Genomic DNA, 22,358 nt, shown 5'->3' on the forward strand with positions numbered 1-22,358 from the left:
AAGAACTTGCTTGAGGGTCTCCAGTCCTGCGCCTCCTAGGGTGGTGCGGATCCTCATCTCAACCCAAATACTTACAAATATCTGTACTGTTTGCACCTGTGTGATGATTGCTTTTAACACACCTCAATGCCACAAGGATGGTGCATCCGAACAACCAGTGGCAACACCGCACCATGCCGGTGTGGGAGAGTGAACCAGTCCATGGCAAATGTCCCTCTTTTAAAGTAGCATCCGACTGCAGTGTTGGAGGGAAACTTATTTCTATGAAAAGAATATCACAAATCTAACTCAAGCGTGCGTTTCTAGACACTAAATAATGTATCACCTCTGTGTCTGAGCAGGCAAATGATCAGGATGAAATGCTCCTTTCCAGCTGGTGAGAGACTGGGTGGAGGGGGCGGGCTCAGGGATCAGGCCCTCCCTTTCCTGCATCTTATCCTACAGATTTACATTTTCTGAGTGACTCCGCTCAGCAGGTCTGCGCTTCAGTTTGGCTAATGCTCGGAAACTGATGCTTCCTATAGTCTCAAGACCAGGGCACAAGTCCTAAATAAGCATTGGCATAACCAATAGGTCTCGCTTTTGGGACATTAAGTGCTTGGCCATGCAACGGTTGATGTTGTTGCACCAAGGATATTGTGCTGCATAACTGAACACTTGTAAGGTCCCAAAAGCGAGACCTATTGGCTATGCCAATGCTTGTTATTTAATTGAAAGCAGTTTTTAAAAACAGATGGGCCTTGCCCACCGCTCCGTAAACATTATAAGTGAAGGACAACAAAGCATGGTGGCGAAGGAGCGCGCACTGCAGCCACGCCCGTCCCTCCTCGCAAAGTTATTCAGCGCTCGGTTACATAAACGGAAGCCAGGAGCACGTGATCACTAAAGGACAACAAATGTGGCCTAAAAGCATGGCATGAAACGAGCGCACATTGTAATTGTAACACCGCACCCCCCCCCCCCCCTCGCAAAGTTGATACACAGGAGTAGGCGGTGTTCAACAGTAGCTTAATATAATGCCACAGCACGTGATAACATGTAACGCCCCTGAACGCGGTGACATTACGGCCCTGGTAGAAGTTTCCTGTGGAATTGAAAGTACTTTTTAACAGATGGGCCCTGTGCGCCCATAAAAGTTGCCCTAAAAGCATGGCGGCGAAGGAGCGCACACTGCAGCCGTAACCCCGGCCCTCCTGTTCAGTTGTTCAATGCTCGTTTAAGTGCCTGTAAAGATTGTGACAACGGCTTTATGTAAGCCTCCTGTAGACAACAACATTACATCCTAGTTAATTCCAACAAAAGCATGGCGGCGAAGGAGCGCACACTGTAGTTGTAACACCGCGCCCCTCGCAAAGCTGATACACAGGAGTAGGCGGTGTTCAACAGCAGCTTAATGTAATGTGGGCGGACCGACTTGTCCCCACCTGGCGGCCTCTTTGTCCCTCACCCCGACGCCGTTTGACCGCTGCCTGTCTCGCTGTTGGGATCCCCTGGAGCTGTTCTGTGGTAAGTGCGTCTCGCCTCCCCCTTTTCAGTGGGCAAGGCTGCAAAGCCGGCCATTGCCGTGCGGCCCCTTGGGAGGGCATAGTACCCCCAGGGGCACCCCGCTTTCCCCCCTCCCCCAAATTAGGTTACCCAATGAAACACAAGAAACAGTTGTAAGTGGGTAACAAATGCTGCAGGTTTATTACATAATTCCAGTATATGTAATGGGTGGGTTATCTTACGGGCGATCCAAGGGCAGGCGACCATCTACTTCACCTGCCCGCCTAATGAGCCGGGCAGCGCGGGAACGACCCGCAGTGCTGCCCCCCAAGTGATTCTTTCTACGATCACGTGCCGTTGGTAATTCTACTCACGCCCCCCCTCTCGGGGCGGAGCGTCGCATAGCAAGCCCCCGGTTGTTCAGGCCCACAACCGCCCGCAGGATAGCGGGGCGCCGACCGGCTTCCAGGACCTCTCTGGAGGCTCCTCGTTTTGGCTCAGGCACCACGTGGTGCCGCGCAGAGGTACTCTTTGTACCGGCCTGCTTCCAGATCGCCCTGTAACTCCGCCTGCAACGAAAAAGGAAAACATTACAACGCTCAGAAAAAAACCCCCCCAACCACGCCTACGCCGGGTAAGCGGTAGGGAGGGAAAAGGCGAGGTGGGCGACAACAGAGGTCGCCAGTGAGGGTGGGGGAAGGCTAAATAGCCTCCCCCTCACACCTGGGCCCGGAAGTGACGCGCATTGCACGTCACTTCCGGCCCTGACACGGAGGGGGGCACCAGTCTGTGTCCCTGCCCCCCCCCCCCCCGAAGGGAGGGAGTGGGGAGGGGTGACCGGGGCCCCGGGGCCACTAAGGCGCCGACCGCCGAGTGGCCCCCTGCGGGGGCCGCGGTCAGCGGCATAGTACCCCCAGGGGCACCCCGCTTTCCCCCCTCCCCCAAATTAGGTTACCCAATGAAACACAAGAAACAGTTGTAAGTGGGTAACAAATGCTGCAGGTTTATTACATAATTCCAGTATATGTAATGGGTGGGTTATCTTACGGGCGATCCAAGGGCAGGCGACCATCTACTTCACCTGCCCGCCTGATGAGCCGGGCAGCGCGGGAACGACCCGCAGTGCTGCCCCCCAAGTGATTCTTTCTACGATCACGTGCCGTTGGTAATTCTACTCACGCCCCCCCCCTCTCGGGGCGGAGCGTCGCATAGCAAGCCCCCGGTTGTTCAGGCCCACAACCGCCCGCAGGATAGCGGGGCGCCGACCGGCTTCCAGGACCTCTCTGGAGGCTCCTCGTTTTGGCTCAGGCACCACGTGGTGCCGCGCAGAGGTACTCTTTGTACCGGCCTGCTTCCAGATCGCCCTGCAACTCCGCCACAGCCCTGGAGGTGGCTAACCGTCGCAGCCAGGGCCCCCCACCAACCCGCTATAGTCTTACCTGCACCTCTCCTATCTAGGGCTTCCTGCAACTAGCTGGAAGGGAACCATCCCTGCAGACAGAAGAGTTTGACATTCTGCCACTTCATGACAGTTAGACAGTGCTAGCAGGACTCAAACCCTGTGAGATCCCTTATATCCACAGGCCCAAGACTTACCAGTGAGCTATAGCTCCTGGAGTTGTAGATGGCCCCATCTATGTCCCCAATCCCTAGACGCTATCCTAATCGGATAGGGTCTGTTGAAATAAAGGGGCCTGTGAAGACGTGCAATAACTATTCGCCCCCCAGCGGTCAGGTTACACCTATTCACAATCCTGGGCCTGCCCGCTTTGGCTATTATGACGAGAAGGGTTTTGTACAGTCCCCTCAGATAGTTAACCTGGGGCACGGGGGTGCACCTAACTGCCAGCGCGTGACCATGGGCAAGGGGCGACTCTTGCCCCTGCCCACCATCCCTTATACCTTATAGGAATTATGCCCCCACGGATCCCTCAGTGATGATCCCTTAGGCATACCAGCTTCGGGAATCTGTTTGGCTTAAGCATTGCGCGCTGTCATAATGTCCCCTTGTGTCAGCCCCGCTGACACCCCAGTTATTGGGACAGCAGCACCCATAGCGCGGTAAAAGTGTCCGTAAACCAGGATCCCAGTCTCCTGCAGCTGCAGTACGCGACCAGTGATTCCGGTGGGGAGTGCCACCAACCGCAACGGTCCTCCAAGCATTATGGAGAGCCCATTTTTACCTGGGCCTGTCTCCAATTGATGGTGATTACACCCAGCTGAAGGCCAGAGGACCGCCTAGGGAGCCTATTCACTTGTTTTGCTACCCGGCTCCCTACTGGGAGGGCCTCAGAGTTAGGCAAATGGCAACGCGCGTGCTCCCAGGGCACGGTGCTGCAACCCGAAATCTGTCTTTGGTTGCAGGGGAATGCCCCCCCAAAGTACATCTGGACCTATTCCTATATGGTTCCTTCAGCTACTCCTCCTGCAGGCCTAACTCTTGGTTATGGTGCCCAGCTCAGTGTTCTGCAGGCCAATCGGCTTAACCATGAACTATCGATCGATTTGAGACAGAGGTAAACCACGGGTTGCAATCCGCTCGCGAGCGGCGCACCCGCAACCACTTGGACAATCATGCCGGTAACCTTGTGCCGTGATTTAGGCCCTTAGTGATGCGCTATGTGGTGACCGCTTATTCTTGCCGCTATGTCAGTGCGTCCCCGTATTCAATGCGATTGGGGCACTGAGCTACACCCATATCTAACCCATCTAGTGGCTCAATCCAGACTTCCTTTAGCATTAGATAATAACTACCATTCTATCTCGGGTGCGTTGCCCTGCCCGACTGGGCACCCACCCGGGTGTCTAGGTTACAGTTAGATATGTGTGAGTTCCCCATATCAGTGACCGTTGAAGGCGGCCCACATAAGCATGTTGGCGAGTTGCGGGCTCAAGCATACCTCTTTTAGACTGTCGGCAGCGACCCGTGTTTAACTGTTACTAACATGGCAATGACAGTTCTACGTTAGGACTATCCCCACACTGGTCCGCCCTGCCCTAGGACTGATGCACCTGGGAGGGCGCGGCCGTAAGCAAAAGGTTGGAGACGAGCGACACGTGGTCACGTGTGGTCAGGATCGGACTGCGCGACCCTTGCTGTAATTAGCACCTTTATCTCGCGCGAACTCAACCCGAAGGTATTGCAACGCTGTGCATGAGCAACATATTTACACACATATTCGGGCACGGGAGTGAGATCATGAGCCGCCGGGTCCGCGACCCTCGGGAACCCGGGCATACCAGGTCCAGCGACTCGCATACATATTCGGGCACGGCGATATTCATTGATTTACCCAGCGTCACAAACCCAGCACGAACTCGATCCGAAGGTATAGGCGCGCAGTTCATGAGCACCGTATTTACATACATAATCGGGCACGGAGAGATTAAGTGATCTGCCCGCAGTCACAGTGCGACTCGTCCGACGGTATATGGAGCGAAGTCCATGCGCCCCGTATCTACATACATATTCGGGCACGGAAGTGTGATCATGAGTCGCGACCCTCGGGGGGGCCAGGTAGACCAGGCCCGGCAGCACGCGTGTATATTCGCGACCCTCGGGGGTCTAGGTGGACCAGGCCCAGCAGCACGTATGCATATCTGGGCAAGGGGTGATCAGTGATTTGCCCGGAGTCACAACCACAGCGCGAACTCGATCCGAAGGTAATGGTGCGCCGTTCAGGAGCACCGATATACATACATCACCAGGCACGTGGATAGTAATTATCTGTCCAGAGTCACAGCGTGACCCGCCCGAAGGTGTTGGGAGTGCAGTACATGAGCCCCGTATTTACATACCTATTAGGGCACGGTCGATTAGTGATTCGCTCAAACCGTAATGCGCGCAAAATTATTAGAGCGCTGGACACAAGCACCGACCAAATACCATTCATGTGCAGGAGTCGTCGTAATGCCCGGAATCACCTAATGCGCGCGAATGTGGGCACGAGCAAATTCTTGTGAGTAATACATGCACTTGAATCATGTGTCTGCATTATAGGAAGCCAGCCACTACATGTTGCATATTTATCTAGCGTGAACTCGACCGGAAGGTATTGGAGTAAAATCTTGTGAACAATGCCTGCACTTGTATCAAGTATCTGGCTTATAGGAAGCCAGCACCTACATGTTGCATATTTGTATAGCGCGAACTCGACGCCAAAGGTATTGGAGCGCTTTATATGAGCACCGTATCTACATTACACAAACCGGCACGGGGAGCGTAGGAGATTAGTACCCATAACACGATCCCCGTGGCAGGTCACGCGAGCACCGCACCAGATTAACCCGTGAGGTGCGGGGAGGGGGGGGGGGATTCGTAATACCGGTAATCGCGGGATGTGAACAGCGCATGTACTGGTATCATGTATCTGCCTTATAGGAAGCCTGCAATTACATGATGAATATTTATATAGCGCGAACTCGACCGGAAGGCATTGGAGCACTTTACCTGAGCACCGTATTTACATTACATCTTCACGCAGGGGGTGCTTAAGACATTCATACCATATTACCAGCTCCCTGAACCAGATCATGCGAGTACCGCACCAGATTATCCATTGACGTGCGGGGGGTTTATTAATGCCCGTAATCGCGTATGTGAACAATGCATGCACTTGTATCATTTATCTGCCTCATAGGAAGCCAGCAATACATGTTGCATAATTATATAACGCGAACGCGACCTGAAGGTGTTGGAGCGCTTCACCTGAGAACCTTATTACATTACACATTCAAGGACGGGGAGCTTACAAGATTCGTACCATACTAAACGATCCCCGTGCCAGGTCCATTGCGCCTGCCGCAGCCCACTGCATGCCCCCCCCACCCCCAACTGCAGCGGGAGGGGGGGGGGGGGGATAACCCTAACCAGGGAGCGCCGCAAGTGTTGCACCGCCCGCGATCAGCGGGGGCCCAGGCAGCTCCCGGCCTTGCAGTGCTGGTGTATTAGGGCCGTGAACCGACGCTAATCTCGTAACGGCTCCCCCGGCGCAGGGTGTGCGGCTTCTTTGCCGTCGAACCCCCATTCATTTACTTTGCACGCGCATGAGCATCGTATTGACCCTACCCAGGGCACTGGTAACCCAGTACCTCAATCGCGTTCGAACGCGAAATCGACACGAGGTATTGTGGCGCCTTACTTAAGTCTCGCAGTACAATATTAACATGCTTGAATGCCCCAGATCACGCGAGCTCCACACGAACGCATTGAAGCGCTTGCAAGAGCGCCGGCTGCATAGCGCAAAGTGTATTGGAGCGCTTAAATGACAAGTCCAAAACTCCGTGATTATGCACTCTAGGCAGCCCCCAATTCCTGTTGGACCCCGGCCGCCCCGTCACCAATCTCGATGGATCGACATAATTGCGCGAGCTCGACCGGAGGTGGTGCTGCGCTTCACATGAGTGCCGTATTTAAACGTCTAAATCTAAGCACTGGGCGCTTTGCTCCCAAGTACCATCTTGCGTGAGCGAGTGTCAGGAGCAACCTGTTGCATATTTATGCAGCGCGCCATCGCTCCGAAGGTATTTGAGCGCTTTACCTGAGTGCCCTAATTACATTACACAACCAGGCACTAGGCGCGTAATTCAAACCAAATGATATGCCTTTGATCACCGGGCCAAACAGGTGCTCGAATGTCATAATCACCGTCTAAATTTACATATCGGGGCCGTGAATAGTTTTAAACGCGCGTAAATGCTTGTTTCATGTTGGGCACGGGGAGATTAAATGAATTGCCCAGAATCACGGGATGTTTTACCGACGCCGAGGCTTCGAACCTCGTTTCCTATTACCAATGTCGGCAGCTCTGGCCTTTACGCCACAACCTCTTTTTCTCTCGCCGATATTTTAGAGTTTAGGGTTTAAAGGATCTACCAAGCAGTGTTCATTATGGTCGATTCTTTGCTTGACCTCTCAGATAGCAATGAGTTCAATGAGCATTGCTTATTATAAGGAGACCCGTTTTAATCACATCCTCATCACGGAGATTACGTGATTTAAAATGTATGCCTATTTCTTTTAATGGACACCATTCTCTGATATTCGCACTACATTCCCCGCGTCATCACCCGGACCCCACTCGAGGCACGGGGGGGGAGGGTTAAATGATTTGCCCAGGATCACAGGAAGTAGTAGCGCGGGCACAACCGGAAGGTATTGAAGCGCTGGAGGCCCCATGTTTACAACCACAAATCGCGTGTGAGGACCTGAGCCTGGGTCCTCGCATATGAATTCCTTTGCATGCCTAATGCGTCTTCTGTCGGGAACTCGAACCGAAGTAGCAGGCTAACATATCACAGCTACATCTTTAAACAGGGGGGGATTGAGTGAAATACCCCGAAAACCAGCAAACGCGGCCGCGAGACTCAGAAACCCGACCCGATTGTGATTTTATCTAGCGGGCACGCGACCCGAAGGAATTGCAGCAGGGCCGTATCTACACAACCATTCCTACGCCGGAAGATTACGTGGTCTGCCCGACTCCCTACGTAGCGTTGGACCAACCCGAAGGTAATGGGAGTGCTTAACGTGAGCGCTGGTTAAAGCGCTGTTGTAATTGTGAGGGGGGGGGGGGGGCAGGAGTGCCTATCCGCCCCCCAATATTATTTATTCCATGTACACATCTCCGAGAGCGCTACACATAGTATGCCCCGAAGTTGCTGCCTCACGGGAAGCGAACGCGGCAATTCTTCATTCACTCCGTATTTATATAGCGCGCACTAGTAAATTATTGGCGCGCTTTTCATTACGCATTCAGGCACGGGGAGCGGGAGCTCAGGAAACGGATGTGGACACGATGTCCCGATGCTCCGAGAGCGCTACACATTGCGTGCCCACAAGAAGCACCCAAACGCGGGAAACGTACTTGCCAAATTACCATTTTTTGCGTACTTGTACAACGCGCACTCGCAGATATTATAGCGCTTTACATTACCCACACTGGCAAGGGCTGTTAAGGGATTTGCCCGAAATACCGCCCAACTGCCGTGACTTTCGATTTGCCAATCCCCGCCGGAGGTACATCCGTGATGGGCGTTCGTCCCGCCAATTCGTGCGCGTTCTCGGACCCTGCACAGCCCCCGGTTCAGCGGGCTAAGTCCGCCTTCCTCATCCACACGTGCCCGGTCAGGTACTTCCACTGACCAACACGGGGAGACTGCCTATATCACGCTGCTCTTCCGACAAAGCCCTATAGAGCACAGCGGGACACGGTTAGCATCGCCCGGAACCAGACGCACGGCCCAGTGGTCGGTAGCCGTTGTCGAACAAGCACCCCGACACATATGGCACTTGACGCGGGCATATCACGGGGGGCACCCCCGTACAATGTAAGTTAGTCCCATACCAGCCGCCTACGGGAGTATAGAACCCGTGAACCTAGGCTCAAACTATAATGAATTACTTCCCTGCGCCGAGGTGAGACATGCTTATGTCCAAACCCTAAGATGGAAGCCAGCTAGGGAGAGGGAGGTCGGCGGGTTGCGGGTCCCGCCATCGCGACACCGTCTCCTCGCGCCCACCGCCTTCACACGATAGCCTTCCGTGGCAGTGGAAAACCACGCAGCAAACACTGCCTCCCCCAACTATCGCAAGTTTCCGAAAATCTTCACCCACGAGCCTTGCTCTGTGCACGGTCCCCCCCCCCCCCCCCGCCCGTGGTACTCCGACCACAGGGCCCCGTCTCCTGGTACTGCCCAGGGACAGGGCCGGGGCGAGGGGGCAAGCCGGCAAACTCACCACAAATATCGTAGTTCTGCAGAGAAGGCGACGACGAACCACGCGAGACGGAGGGGGGCACCAGTCTGTGTCCCTGCCCCCCCCCCCCCCCCCGAAGGGAGGGAGTGGGGAGGGGTGACCGGGGCCACTAAAGCGCCGACCGCCGAGTGGCCCCCTGCGGGGGCCGCGGTCAGCGGCAGGACAGCTCCAGTGGGTTTAGGGTAGCGCCCCCCCCCCCCCCCATTTCATTTCAGTGTTTTCAGACCAGATTGGGGGTTGGAGGCTCTATGCCGTCTAATGCGGCTTACCCGACTCGCTGCCAGTTGGAGGGGGGGTCCCCTCCCCCTCCTCGGCCTACTTCAGCTCAGGTCCGCGCCTTGGCCCGTGGGGGCCTCTTACGGGTAGAGCGGGGCCAGATGTTTGTCGGGGGGGGGGGGGGGGGGGGGGGAGCATCGAGGGTCGCTTGACGTCCGCCCCGCAGCCTTATCCCGGCAGTGCCATATGCAGGGCTCCACTCCAGCCGACGCGTGGCGGCCCACCCTGGCACCACGGAACCCTGGTGAGAGTAAGAGGGTGGCACGGGGTGCGTTCACCTGCACTCAAGCCCAGCGTTGCGGGTCATTGCTCCCGTGCAGGGTGGACGCCGCAAGGGTTGAGGGCTTTGGCAGCTCCCTTGAAGTTGTGGGTCTTGGCCGAGCTTGTAAATGCCTCTCTCCGTGACAGAGGGCAGTCGACAGGCAGTGAGAGTCGCACTGCGGCTGCGGAGAAGCGGCTGCTTTTAGCCTGTGCATACATGGTGCTATGCGGAGAAGCGGCTGGCTGTTAGCCTGTGCATACATGGTGCTATGCGGAGAAGCGGCTGCTCTTAGCCTGTGCATACATGGTGCTATGCGGAGAAGCGGCTGCTGTTAGCCTGTGCATACATGGTGCTATGCGGAGAAGCGGCTGGCTGTTAGAAGCGGCTGGCTCTTAGCCTGTGCATACATGGTGTTATGCGGAGAAGCGGCTGGCTGTTAGCCTGTGCATACATGGTGCTATGCGGAGAAGCGGCTGCTGTTAGCCTGTGCATACATGGTGCTATGCGGAGAAGCGGCTGGCTGTTAGCCTGTGCATACATGGTGCTATGCGGAGAAGCGACTGTCTGTTAGCCTGTGCATACATGGTGCTATGCGGAGAAGCGGCTGGCTGTTAGCCTGTGCATACATGGTGCTATTTGTCAATGGGCAAACCACTTACTATGCCGTGCCTGAAGCTGTAATGATAACACGGTTCTCTTAAAGCGCTCAATACTTTGGGTCGAGTTCGCACCATATAAACATGCACAAAAAAATGAAGCAACTGGGGGCCACTTTTGGCGGTGCAGGGTGGGCTAACACGGCCCCTTTGTAAAGGGAGAACAGGTAAAGATACAGAGTCCCAGTGGGTTTCCATGGGCACACTGTCGCGGCTTCCTGGCCCGGTTCCGGGGCACTCACCGGCAGCCATTATAGGGACCATGCTGCAGGGGACGCGAGGGAGCCAGCAGGGTGGGGCGCGGGTGCGGCAGGCCGGCTCGCCCCCCGCCCAGGTGCGATGCTTCATCCTGGGCAAACCGCGCTGTCCGGGCGCTCCGGGGCTGCAGCCCGCGAGTTACCGGGACGTGGGCGGCCTGGGAGGCAAGACATTTCTTGCGATAGCGCCTCCTGCCAGTGCAGGTGCGGCGGGTTGTTCTATAGGGTGTCTTTTTTTTTTTTATTTTTTATTTTTATTTTTTTTTAAAACCTTTATTTTCAAAAGTCTGGACACAGCTATTCAGCCAACAACCCGGAGGTTCGGCAGCTTCGGTAAAGAGGAACAGAGACGCGTCCACAGTACAGTGAAGGAGGAGTGCAAAGATTCCATTTTTTAAATAAACACAAAACACACAACAACCCCCAGCAAGGCAAGAACACTGAATGCCCATGGTGATAGCCCCCCAGGGGAGGCAGGACCCCAATCATCTACCATTTACAGTATCGTGAAAAGAGGAAGAAGGGGGACAGCAGGGGCCAAAGAAGTCCATTAACCATACTGAGCTGGAAAGAAGGTTAGGAGGAAAGCTGTTCCTCGGGGGGATCCAGATCAGGGGCAAGACAAATTCCCCCCCTGTATTGGTTCCACCGCCCCCAGATGGCGTGCCACTTCCGAGGGCGGCCTCTAGCGCAATATACCGTCTTCTCCCTTAGCATACTCCAGTCCATATTTTCTTTCCACGCGGTCAATGTGGGGGGGCCCACGGATCCCCACAATCGCGCTATATCTCTCTTAGCGACCATGTTGCCCAGAGTCACCCATTGGGTCTGCGCCGCATTGTGATCAGTGGGCCCCCAGACATTCAGGAGACAACACCGCGCTTCCGGCTGCATAGCAATGCCCGTCACCTCCCCCATCACTGCATGGACTCTCCGCCAGAATTCCGTGATGACACCACATTCCCAAATGATATGCAGGAAAGTAACCACCATACCACATCCCCTCCTGCATAGGCCGTCCTCCGAGAATCCCATGTGAACCAACCTTGGCCCCGTCACGTACACTCGATGCAGTATTTTAAGCTGCACCAGCCTCAGACGCGACGGGATCGCAACCTCCTTAGGAGAGGAAACAGCAGACTGCCAATCCTCGTCATCCAACTCGAGGCCATCCCTAGACCACTGGTCCCTCAACCCCAGAAGCATATCCGCCCGGACGTTTATCAGTTTCTTATAGATGAGCGAGATCGTGCTCTCGGGCATATGACCATCAAGGACCCGGTCCTCCAAAGGAGAGGACTCAGGCACCTTCTCACCCTCTATGAGGACTGATCGGAGGGCGTGACGCACCTGAATATAGCGGAAAAACTCAGATGGCCCCAGTTCATACTCCTTCTGCAACTCTTCAAAGGACTTCACCCTCCCCTTAATCAGGACATCTCCGACCCTGGAGATGCCGATCAAGTCCCATTTGTCAAAGCCTTTTGTGTGCCAAAGCCTACCCAATCTCTCAGATTCAAACAGCGGGGTAGCGAGGGTGAGCCTATCCTTCCAGCCCAGCGAGTCAGTTGCCATCTTCCACACACGCACCGCCACACCAGTGGGCCCCGTGAGGGACGAGTCCAGGGACCGCGAATACAACGCCCTGTAATAGTTACCACCACGCAGCAACCACCTGTCCATGGCATACCCAGGGCTGAGGGCCGGGCCATAAAACCCATGATTAATCGCACTCAGCTGGGTGGCCCAATAGTACCGTCGGATGTCTGGAAGCGCAATACCCCCGTCGTACCATGGGAGCGTCAACTTTGCAATAGCTATTCGCGGCCGCCCGTCCCACAGCAAAGCTCGTTGGAGGCCTTCGACCTCCCGAAAGTAGTTGGCCGGTACCCAATCCAAAGTATTCTGCAGCGCGTAGAGGAACCGGGGAAGAGACATCATTTTGAACAGGGCCGCACGCCCAACGAGGGAGAGCGGCAGCCTCCGCCAGCCCTCCACATCCCGCCTCAGGCGCGCTAGGGGGGGGGAGCAGGTTCCTCTCATATCGCACGGCAGAATCCATGGAGATAAAGATCCCCAGATACACGAAGCCCTGCTGAGCAACCTGGATCGAACAAGTTCGAGGGATCGGTGGAACCTCGCCACTAAGAACATATAAATACGATTTACTCCAGTTGATAACGAGACCCGAGTTCCTACCAAAAGATGTGAGTACGTCACAGACCACTATAAGTGATTTCTTGGGTGAGGCAAGATACAACAGGATGTCATCAGCATAAAGCGATATACGGTCCTCAGGCGACCATCTAAGTCCCCGTATATCCGGGTGCCAGCGTATCCACGCAGCCAGCGGCTGAAGGGCGAGGGCGAACAGCAATGGCGACAGCGGACAACCTTGCCGAGTACCCCTCCCAAGCTGAAACGGAGTCAACGCCCGGCCATTTACCACCACACTCGCAAGAGGGCCCTCATACAGCAACTTCACCCAGCTCACGAAACAGTGGCCAAAGCCGAACTTGGTCAACACGGCCCACAAATATGCCCATTCCACCGTGTCAAAGGCCATCGTGGCATCGAGAGACGCCACAATAGCTGGTTCACGCAGCGTGCCCGCCCTGGCGATTACACCATGTAGGCGCCGAAGATTTAACGCTGTGTTACGGTGCGGGATGAATCCGGATTGATCCGGATGGACCAAGTCACCGAGTACCCTGATCAAACGGGCCGCCAGGATTTTAGCCAGAATTTTCGGCTCTGCGTTAAGGAGTGAGATAGGCCTATATGAGGCGCACTTATCTCAGGGTTTGCCCTCTTTGTGTATAACCACAATCGTCGCCAGTCGCTGATCCAACGGGAGGGCCCCACTCCCCCGCGCCTCCACGAACATGGCGCGCAGGTGAGGGGCAACCCTATCCGGAAATAGCTTGTACAGGTCGACCGGCAAGCCGTTCGGACCCGAGGCCTTGCCCGAGTTCAACGCGCGGATAGCCCCCGCCACCTCATCGACCGTTATGTCACCATCTAGATCGTCCCCATCTATATCAGAGAGACAGGGCAATGCAATATCACGCAGGAGGTCATGCGAGTCCTCGGGCGGCCTGTCCGACACTGAGGCATAAACCATACGGAAATAGTCCAAGAAACACTGCACAATCCTCTCAGGTTCCACAATCACCTCTCCCCCCTCTCCCGTCAACTCTGGCACTACTCTATTGACCCGTTCTTTTTTGTCCAGCCAAGCCAGGAGTTTCCCGGCCTTGTCACCAACATCATACAGACGGCCCTGCTGTTCCCTACCGAGGGTCTTAGCGGCATTCGTCACCAGGTCCTTATACTCGGATTGCTTCAAGCACAGCTCATGCAGTGAGGCCTCTGTAACCTCCTCCTCCAGCGCTCCCTCCAAAGCCGCGATCTCCTCCTCAACCTGCAAAACCTCGCCATCTCTCCGCCGCTTGGCAGCCACTACAAGGGAGAGGGCTTCCCCTCGCAGCACGGTCTTAAATGCTTCCCACAGCGACACTGCCGAGTCCACGGATCCCTGATTGTCCTTGAAAAAATTATCTACTGTCTTTACCAGCTCGCTGCGCATCTTGGGGTCTCGGAAATACCAAGGGTTGATAGGGGCCACCCTTCCCCCTCCCTCTCGACCCAGATCCAGCCTGACCCACACCGGCGAATGGTCAGATATACCACGCGCCATGTGCCTGGCCTCAGACACCAATGAGGCATGCGCAGCCAGAGTGAGTAGGTAGTCAATCCTAGAAAGGCTACCATGCGCCCCGGAGTGGAAAGTGTATTGGCTCTGTGTGGGGTGCCGGAGCCTCTAACAGTCTATCAGGCCAAGCGTATCTAGAAAGTCTGGAAGCCACTTCTGAGCCCCCCCCCCGTGTCTCTGGGCGGGTATCTATCCAGCAGGCCGGAGCCAACAGCGTTGAAATCACCTCCCACTACAAGCATACCCCCCGGGAGATCCAGCAGGGCCCTACCCAGATCTGTGAAAGTGGAGGCCTGCAGGGCCGGCGGGACATAAACCGAAACTAAAACCAAAGTTCTTCCTTCCCACCGCCCCGCCACCGCCACAAACTGTGAGAAGTTGGCCTGATATGTAGTGCTCACTATTCTAGTGATCACTGTGTATCATTCCAAACGACCCTTATTGATGATTGGTTGTAAGTCAACCTGTTAGACCAGCTATCCTAGTAGCGTGGATACGAGCAGTCTTAGGCTAAACTCTAGAGGGCGTGTTAAGCCAGCTGTTTACCATCACATATACTCCTTGAACACCAAGTGAAAGGACACCACACAAGTTGTTATGAAAATAAAAGGATATTTATTTATAACAAGACTACCCTGGCTCTTTATGAGTCAGGGAGCTAAGCACACTACAAAACTCTTAGGAAAATACTTCAGTTGCACAATTTACACAAATGCCCGAGGGGCACGAGAAACCATCTACACTAACAGTGAAATGCGAATGGTTAGAGTCTGGAGATACTGATTCCGGAGTGATCCGATCAGTGGGACTAAACGAAAAAGGAACTGGGCACTTGTAGAGCGAACCTGCGATGGAGCACCGAGATGCTCGAGTTACCTAGCCCGGAGGCTGCGGCTGCGTGAAGTTCGTCAAGATGTCGGGGGTCCTCGTGTAGTCTCAGGAGCCTGAAAGAAGAAGTTGCTGGCAGGCGACCAGTGACGATGTTCAGAGCGATCCAAGCCTGGATCGGTGGTGAAGGAAAACCTGAAAGCAGAGGGGACTCAGTTCTCAACCGCTAGCCAGCGATCGGGTGGGTACCAGGAGGGTACCGGCTGAAGTCACCTCGACCAGGTGAGTGGGTGACGTCGGACTCGGCTGTTCCTCGGACCAGGAGGCGCGGCGGCGACCAGGATGGAGGGCGAGCTGTCCCACGAAGGTGTCTGCTGTCGATGATGCTGGGCCCAGGAAGGGGCAGCGGATCTTGGCAGTGGCCACCCAGGCGGGGGAGTCAAGATGGCGTCGGGAGTGGACCAGGAGGGTCCGGGGTACTCCTCTGTTGAAGGGGAGCAAGTGCCAGTCTGGAGCAACCAGACTAGTGATGAAAAATAATCCTGGAGCGTCGTGAAGAGGGCCACAAGCCGGTCGGCAAGTGGTCGGACAACGCGGTGAACAGCAAGGAGCGGAAGGGCCCCCCCACGCAGACCTCGCGGATGCTGGGGAGACAGACTTCGATGCTGGAGCTGCTCAGGGTTTAGGGCTTCTCAAACCCTAGGTGCACTCACTCGAGGGTCCCTCGGTGGGCGTGCTAGATAAGCGTCGTGCAGGTTCTGAAGATAGCCGGTCCCGCAGGTCTCGTCACACCTACGACTCTCAGCTGAGCTGATGAGGGAGGTAAAAGGTCAGAGATGGCAGGGAACTCGGGTCTCGTCGAGCTGGGCAGTCTTGATCCGTAGGAGAGACTTACAGCAAACCGCAAGCGCTTAGTTGGTGCCTGCTGGTGCAGGGTGGCTACTCCTTAGCCACAAGGGAGAGTCTTCAGAAATAGTCAAGAGTTCCTTTCGTGGAAAGTGGTTCGTGATTCGGAGGTATCCGATTATCTGATTATCCAATTTGGGAAGGGGACTCGCTCCTACCTTTATTCTAAGAAAAGGGGGTTGGCCCGTGACTAGGTTCTACCTATGGGTGGAGCCAGGAGGGGGGTGGTTACACCCCTATCCTTTGTCCGGCTTCGCGCCAGCTCAGGGGCTGGTGTGCCCCCGAACTGGTTTGAGCCGGGCTATGCACAGTGAGCACCGGGGTGCCACTTGCAGTCACCTTCCTTTCAGCCCTGCCTACCTGGGATACACAACCCCTGTCTGGGACGGTGCTAACACCGCCCTCGACAGGAAACCCTTTGTCCAAGCTCCCCTTGCTGGAAAGTCCCCCAGCAGCAGGAGGTCAGACTTGTGTCTGGTGGCAGCATCCATTTTGTGATGCTGAGGCTTGAGTCAACTTTAACCGGGGTTCAAGGTTACTTCCATGTCGTGTCCCTCTAAAAGGGGGGAATGCTAACCCCGTCACCAGGACTGGCGAGGGGTTCGTATTCCCATTCGTATGACACCTTACTCGACATGTATAGGTGATGCGATGCCAAAGTTAGCAAATAACCGCAAGGATTATAATGCCTTAAAAGTAGTTGGCCCGCGTCACCATGGAACGGCTATTAGGACTTGGTTCCGCAAGCCGTCGACGGGCTCAGCTCGCGCCAGAGCACCGTCCCACATGATTCCCTGCACTCTGCCTTCAGGATTGATAAGGCCTGCTATAGGAGTGACTGATAGGAATCCATGTGTCCTTTTTTAGGGTTTAGGTGTAGGAATACTACACCTACAGCAACGGGTGATTACACCACGTGGCCCCAGCTGTCGTGCAGCCAGTTGTGTCAGATTTGGGCGGCCATTCCAGGGGTGGCATAATACATGCTTCAGCCCCTGGTAGGCCCTGGGTACACCGATGCCCTGGATACCTGTGGTATGCTGAGACAGGGACTGACAAGGTGGCCCAGTTCCAATTAGTGGATGCACCTAACGTACATGTGTGTTAATTTCGAGAGAGAACAGCTAGGCTGTGGGTCTGATTGGCAGGCCCACAGCCGGAGAAAGTCGTAAACCAATGAAGCAAAAGCAAAAAAATCTGGGTGATCATAGGATTGCAGACCCATCTCTCCTACACAAACCTCCCCCTATCATCAACAATGGTGGAGTCCACCTCAAATGGTAGCAAGGCTCTGACTAGGATGCCCACACCCCTGGACCCAGAGGAGAATCCCGAATGAGCTATGAATTTATAACCCTTCCTATTCAGGGCATAGCACGTATTACCTATAAGATGCGTCTCCTGCAGCAGGGCGACATCTGGCAATGACCGTTTCAAGAATTGCAAAACAATCCCACGCTTAATGCGATCCCCAAACCATTCACATTCCAGCTTATAACACTTAAACCCCTACCCCCCATCCCCAAACGTAAAGAGGCCCACCCCACACCCGAAGAGCCCCCATGGAACAGTCCTGGAAATAATCACTATGCCTTGCTGAAACAAACCCCCCAACAACAACCCCAAAATCCCGGAAACCCCCCCCCCACCCTGCACCCCTGCTGCAGCTTACAAAGCCCCCCCAACTTGCAGTGTGCCTGTCGCCCTACCAAACCCAAAATCTACAAAAAGTACCCTAAGGGAGGAAAGAGCTCCCCTCGTCCTCCCACAACCTCCGTGTTTACTGCAAGTCATTATCTAAAGTCAGTCCGAGTCAGTCCGGTTCCGAATACATCAACCTTGTTCATCCCGGCCACTGTCCCCGTCTACGGCAGTGTCCTCTTCCGTGCGTCGTCGAGGCAGAGCGTCCAGCCATTCATCCGCCATGGCAGGTGACTCAAAGAAGAATGTTCGGTCTTCAAACACCACACGTAGTCTGGCAGGGAAGAGCATGGCGTATTTCAGATCCCTCTCCCGAAGCCTCCTCTTCACCCCCAGGAAGCCCTGCCGCTGCCTCTGTACCTGCTGGGTGAAGTCAGGATAGAAATTCACCGACGCGTTCTGGAAGGGGACCGGGCCCGTTACCCTCGAGGCCTGCAGGATAGCGTCCCGGTCTCGAAAGTGAAAGAGCCGGGCGACGATCGGCCTCGGTGTGGCTCCCACCTTGGGCCGCCCACCAGGCACTCTATGGGCCCGCTCAACTGCGAAGAACTTCCCTAGACCCTTAGGCTGCAGATGATTGAGCACCAAGTCCTCCACGAGCAGGTCCACTGAAATCTCGTCCGAGGACTCCGGGACCCCGATAATGCGCACGTTGTTGCGCCTGGCCCGGCTCTCGAAGTCCTCCAGCCGACGGGCTGCGAGATCATGCTCGGTCTGCAACTTACGGACCTCGGTCTGCAGGTCCGAGACATCGGCGAGGCCCGTGGTCTTGATGTCTAGGGATTTGACCCGTTCATTTGTTTTGCCCAAATCCGCGCGGATCAGATTAACATCCACCAAGATGGTATCCACTTTGTGCGCCAGGGCATCAAACTGTCTCCCAATCGAAGTCTGCAGCCCGTCAAGTGCACCCATGACATCCTGGAGTGAGAGCTCCGGGGCCAAGGGTGAAGCAGTCTTCTGTGTATCCGGGGACTGGCTCGGTGCACCCGGTGACCCCTTCTGCTGGGCATAGCGGTCCATGTTATTGGCTTGAGTGTAGGCTCCCCGCCTGGTGGCCTTGGGCTTCGGCCGATCCACCTCTGCTTTGCCCGACATGGTGGGCTCGAGCAGGTCGGGTCAAACAGGACTGCCCTCTCTCAGCGAGAGAGAGCAGGAGTGCTCCGTCTTACGATGGGTCGCCAATGTGGCATGCAGAGCGTCCAAATGATAATAAAGCAGACGCGAGCACTCCCTGGGCTGGGCAGACAAAGGGCGAGAAAGTGAAAGTGAAAGGATAGGGACCTCCGTCCGGCAGTTCACACCTCGCCTGGCCGCTGTTGTTCAATTAGAGGACGGGCATCCTGCCAACTCGAGCCCCTGGCATCCCTCGGAGATGGGCCTCAATCTTCCGCCATGCATAACTCCGGTTCCCGGTGGGCGATTCGACCTCGGGTGGCATTGATCGCCTCCCTGACAAGTCATCTACACGATGCCATGCATACAAACAGGATTATATACAGGATAGACGACGGAGGGCACGAGGGTCTCGGGAGCTCAAAGCTCACGTGGCCATCTTGGTCAAGCGCTAGGCTCCTCCCCCTATAGGGTGTCTTGACCACGAGCAAGGGATTGCCACGGATGAGTGTGGGCGACAGAAGCGGACCGAGGTACGGCCGGCATTATCTAAACTGCTGTTTTCTCACACGGTGGACACAAGGCCAGTTTGCAGCCCCCCGTTTATACAGGCGTTAGAGGTATCGTTATCGGCTGCTCAGGGGCGTGGGGGGCCCGGCGATCACAGCGCACGCTACCCGAGCTTGGAGCCGCGGTTCAGGGTCCACGGCTACATAGCGGGTATGATTTCCCAACTGAAGGCGGTGGCTCTGCGGCCTCTTGCCACGTGGTAGACACGGGTCCCGCCACGGGAACACAGGCCTCTAGTGCCAATATCGGCAACAGTTATCACAAAACACATAAGTACATAAATAAAACACGACACTGAATGTAAGTGGAGAAATATTGCTGCAGGTTTATTAGCATAAGCAATATGCAAACATGGTGGGTTATCTTACGGGCGATCCCAGGGCAGGCCAGCCCCTATGCCGCCTGCCCGTCTGATAAGCCTAGAGTCACCATGGCAACGCCAACTGGTGTATACCAAATATTGGGAGGGTCCCCCCCTCCCATCTGTGGACCACCAGTCCACTTGCTTCACACGCCCCCCCGTGATGGGTGGGCGGAGCATACATGGCAGCCCCCGGTTGCTCAGACCCACAACCGCCTGTCGGATAGCGGGGCGCCGTCGTTCTTCCAGGGGACACGCTAACCATCCCTGGGTATCCTGGCTTAGCACCACGCGGTGCTGCTGCATGCTATACCCCTTGGTATGTGCAGACCCTGGATCGCCCTGTAACTCCTCCACAGCCTTGGGAGTGGCCACAGTCACTACCAGGGCCCCCCACCAAGGTACCACTACTATTTGCAACCCGCAGCTGCCAATGCTTCCCCAAGATCCAGTAAAATTAAATCCATGCCTAAAGTGGAGAGGTGAACCCCATCACCCTCCAGGCACCCTGTGGACTTGGCGTGCATAAGACGATGAAGCCAAGACCTCTTTGTTCTGCGCAACTGCGCATGGCCCCAGGTAGGCCTTTTTACCTCCCAGGTCCAGCCAAAACAAGTCTACGCCCAACCGGACCGGCGGCCAGCATGCACCATCAGGACAGGAGCCCCCATCCTTTCTAAACTCCCCCGTGGATTTTTGACTAAATTGACCTTAAACCTATAACTGGACGATGGTCCAATGTAGCCTTTGCATGGCTGAGGAACAATCCCTTTGACAAGACACTCCTGCCTGACTGTGCCAATGCAGGAGGAGGTAAGAGTTGAAAAGCCCGCCTTACTTCCTCTTTCACTCAGTTGGAGTATGTCCATCGCATTCCATCAGTCACCACCATTCTAAACTCCCCATGGATTTAGGACTGAATTTAACCTGCCTAAGAATAGGCGATGGTCCAATGATACCTTTGCCTGGCTGAAGAACAAAACCTATTCCAGGCCACTCCTACCAGGAGGTGCCAATGTGAGTGAGTTAAGAGATGACAAGGTTTGTACCTCCTCTTTCCTCCGTTATCTGAGTCTAGCACTAGTCGGAGTATGCCATCACCTTCCGACAGTCACCACCCTATGTGAAGCCTTGCCCTCCCAAACTTCTGCTAGCGTACCAGGGAGCAGACAGGGCAGCGTGACCCGGGGGGAACCAAAGCCTAAATACCCTTCTATGTTGAATACTGGGAAGGACAATAGTTCTTCTGCTACTTGTAGCCCAACTATGTTTCACAGGAGTTTCCCCCAATCATATGGACCAAGTCGCCCCTGTGGAAGGCCACTTCCACCCTGCATAGCTGCCAGCCAGTGCTGGAGGGCGGGAGAAGTTGCCTGTTACCGTTACTCACATCAATAGTACCCGTTTCGCCGAACTCAAGGACGGGCTACTAAGTGAGCTGGTCAGGCTCCGCCCTTGAACCAGAGGTCAGACCCAGGCCCCTCTAAGTTCTGCTGCTTCACCTGCCCGTTAACACAAATAACTGGAGCAACTGAACCACTTATCGCCGTGCTGCATGTCCTCTTGGACAGGTGCACGGGCACCTGTCCCAGCATCCAAACGCAACCAGAAAGTCGAACCGTACCCCAAACGGTAACCCCCAACTGGCCTGGAAGCGAGACAGACAATACTACTGCCTCAACAAGGTATGTCCTTTGCCTATTCCATGTCTGGCTGTAAGAGTTAGACATTGCCAGTCCCAGTCCCGAGTGAAAAAAGGAGCTCTACAGCTGCTGGTGCTAATGATGGAACATGTGGCCTGATGGAGCAGACTGTAATTCACTTGCTACTGCTGTGCACGAACCCACAACCATTGGCTCGCCATGGTACAATACCTTCATGCTAATCATGGTTTCCTAGGAGGATGTTGACAAGTCTATGTTTAAGAAGTCCAACCGTGTCCTGAACAGTAACCCCCAACTGGCCCTGATGCGAGACAAACCATGCCAAGGCACATAGGTGATTTTAATAGCTAAGAGCCGGTCTAACAGCGTCAACAGGCATCCTAAGCTTAAAATAGGAGTGTTGGAGTAAGGGTATCCAGTGCGAATAAAGACGACAGCCTCCCATATGACCAACCGTGGCGGGAACCACTCCTGTAGATTTTAGTACAAATGGTCCCTGTTGACCTGTCACTGCCTGATGTACGTGACCCCGGTACATGGTCCCCTTGCATGGCGGCATGCCATTGAGACAAACATCCAATCCCCGATAAGTACCACTACCTGCCTACGCTACAATCTTGCCTGGCATTCCTCCATGCCCAGATATACCATGCGATGATTGCTCTACTCCGTCACTTGACCCGGCCATACTTCGAAGAACAAACACAGAGTGAAGAAGCGGCCTGTGATCTGCCCCAAACTCAACTGAATCATCCCATGAGCCGAATGATGTGCGAGCTCGTCGCCAACCTCTATCAAAGCCTGC

At 55.1% G+C, this 22,358-nt stretch overlaps 1 protein-coding gene across 5 annotated transcripts in view; it reads right to left on the reverse strand.

Annotated features, from left to right (window-relative positions):
* PIP5KL1 (phosphatidylinositol-4-phosphate 5-kinase like 1) overlaps window positions 1–22,358 on the reverse strand; it is a 621,182-nt gene that overhangs the window by 30,789 nt on the left and 568,035 nt on the right. The window lies entirely within an intron of this gene.

This window comes from Triturus cristatus, chromosome 1_2 (genome assembly GCF_964204655.1).
Source record: "Triturus cristatus chromosome 1_2, aTriCri1.1, whole genome shotgun sequence".
In the NCBI taxonomy this organism is placed as follows: Eukaryota; Metazoa; Chordata; class Amphibia; order Caudata; family Salamandridae; genus Triturus; species Triturus cristatus.